This window comes from Sphaeramia orbicularis, chromosome 1 (assembly GCF_902148855.1).
Source record: "Sphaeramia orbicularis chromosome 1, fSphaOr1.1, whole genome shotgun sequence".
Classification (NCBI taxonomy): domain Eukaryota; kingdom Metazoa; phylum Chordata; class Actinopteri; order Kurtiformes; family Apogonidae; genus Sphaeramia; species Sphaeramia orbicularis.
In genome coordinates, this window is record NC_043957.1 from 6,852,516 (window position 1) to 6,855,121 (window position 2,606).

Here is a 2,606-nt window from a genome sequence, read left to right on the forward strand (position 1 = left end):
AGACTGACAGGACAACAGCTGAAAGCACAGAGAAGATAGTGGAGGAGTAAACGAGTCTGAGTTTACACTGGGAACAGAAGACTGAACAGTGTCAGGTTTATTCAGTCCAGAACTCCTTCTTCCAGTCTTCAGTAGTCCACTGGTGCTGTTCCATGGCCCAGACAAGCCTCTGTTTCTGATTCTGAAGTCTCACCAATGGCTTTAGCTGCAACTGGACCCATCAAACCTGCAACTGTTCAGTCTGCTGTTCCCAGTGTAAACTCAGACTGTCTTACTCCTCCTCTATCTTCTCTGTGCTTTCAGCTGTTGTCCTGTCAGTCTCCTCTCACTCCAGCTGTTGACTGTCAGAAACTTGTCTTCTGGTTCTGTTGTTGTTCTGAAAGTGTCCATTTAAGTCTCAGTAGTTGATACAGAGCGTCTAAATAAACTCGGACAGACTGAATATGTGCAGCTGTTGAACGTGGACATTTGAACTCTGAATATCACCATAACCAGATGGAGACGACCACGTCCCACAGACAGTGAACGCCTCATTAAAAATGCACGGAGTGGATCAATACAGAAACACAAGATGGTCACAGTGGACAGAACTGTTCCTGTCCCCTTCCTTCTGTCTTTGTCGTCTCCTTCCTTCTGTCTTTGTCGTCTCCTTCCTGTCCCTCCCGTTGGTCGGTGTTAGTTTGTCTGTCCCACCCTGTCCAGTCCAGCTCTCCCTTCCTGTCTTCATCCTGTTTCCTCTCCTCCCTCGGCCTCATTCACTACACTTCCTCCCATCCTGTACAGAGAAAATTCACAGCTATAAACAGACACTAACATCTATCTATCTATCTATCTATCTATCTATCTATCTATCTATCTATCTATCTATCTATCTATCTATCTATCTATCTATCTATCTATCTATCTATCTATCTATCTATCTATCTATCTATCTATCTATCTATCTATCTATCTATCTATCTATCTATCTATCTATCTATCTATAGCTGTAAATAAAACTGGCCAAGACTCAACAACACACTGAGGAAACATCCAGACCAGAGCTGTGTCTATAAATAGACGCTCAGACCTGACCGTGGTGCGTTCAAGTGCTCCTTACACATGACCTACTTTCATCTTTGGAAGTGTCAGATCCAACTCCCAGCTCTTCTCACTGTGTTCTGTTTGTTTTTTTTAACCGTACAAACTACAGCTTTCTGACTTGTTTTCCTGCTGTTTTCTGTTTTCTGACTCTGATGCACATGGAGGAGAAAACACACATCCTATAATTAAATTAATTCATTCATCCCTCGGTGGTCTTTTTCACCCTTACATCACCTCTTTTACAACACGCTCATGTGATTTTATTGCGTCGCAGGTGCACGGCTGTTTTACTAATCTCTCAAAATCCGATTTTATTTATTGAGCATCTGCAACCGAGAGCCACATATTGTGTAGAAAAAGCTTCAGATTGCTTCATTTCTATCCCTGGGGCAGTATTTTTTTTAATTTCACCATATTTTACCTCCAGCTGGGCTTGTTTTCGCTGATTAATTTGTTTTACATTTAAAGTGCCTCTTATTCTTAATGCTTTTATGGTTTTATTTAATTGCCTTCTTTTGCCTCTCGCTGTAATCCTTCCACTTAGTTTTTATCGTTTATCCCTTTTTAGTGGTTTTATCACCAGTTTTGGGTGTTTGCGTAAATCAGGGGTGTTAAATATACGGCCCGTGGGCCAAAACCGACCCGCCAAAGGGTCCAGTCTGGTCCATGGGATGAATTTATGAAATACCAAAATAACACTTAAAGATAACTACAGTATATATACAGTATATATATATATATATATATATATATATATATATATATATATATATATATATATATATATATATATATATAAATACACACACACACACACACACACACACATACAGGGTGGGGAAGCAAAATTTACAATGAACATTTAGTTGTTTTTTCTCAGCAGGCACTACGTCAGTTGTTTTGAAACCAAACATATATTGATGTCATAATCATACCTAACACTATTATCCATACCTTTTCAGAAACTTTTGCCCATATGAGTAATCAGGAAAGCAAACGTCAGAGTGTGTGATTTGCTGAATGCACTCGTCACACCAAAGGAGATTTCAAAAATAGTTGGAGTGTCCATAAAGACTGTTTATAATGGAAAGAAGAGAATGACTATGAGCAAAACTATTACGAGAAAGTCTGGAAGATACTATTAAAGAAGAATGGGAGAAGTTGTCACCCCAATATTTGAGGAACACTTGCGCAAGTTTCAGGAAGTGTGTGAAGGCAGTTATTGAGAAAGAAGGAGGACACATAGAATAAAAACATTTTCTATTATGTACATTTTCTTGTGGCAAATAAATTCTCATGACTTTCAATAAACTAATTAGTCATACACTGTCTTTCAATCCCTGCCTCAAAATATTGTAAATTTTGCTTCCCCACCCTGTACATACATACATACTGTATATATGCTGTATATTCCAGATCCTGTCTGTGTGGAGGATGCAGGACCTGAATGAGGTGTTCAGGGTGTACTGTTTCAGGCTGTTGTCAGGTTTGTGTTGTTGGACTTGTCAGGTGTCCAGATGGCG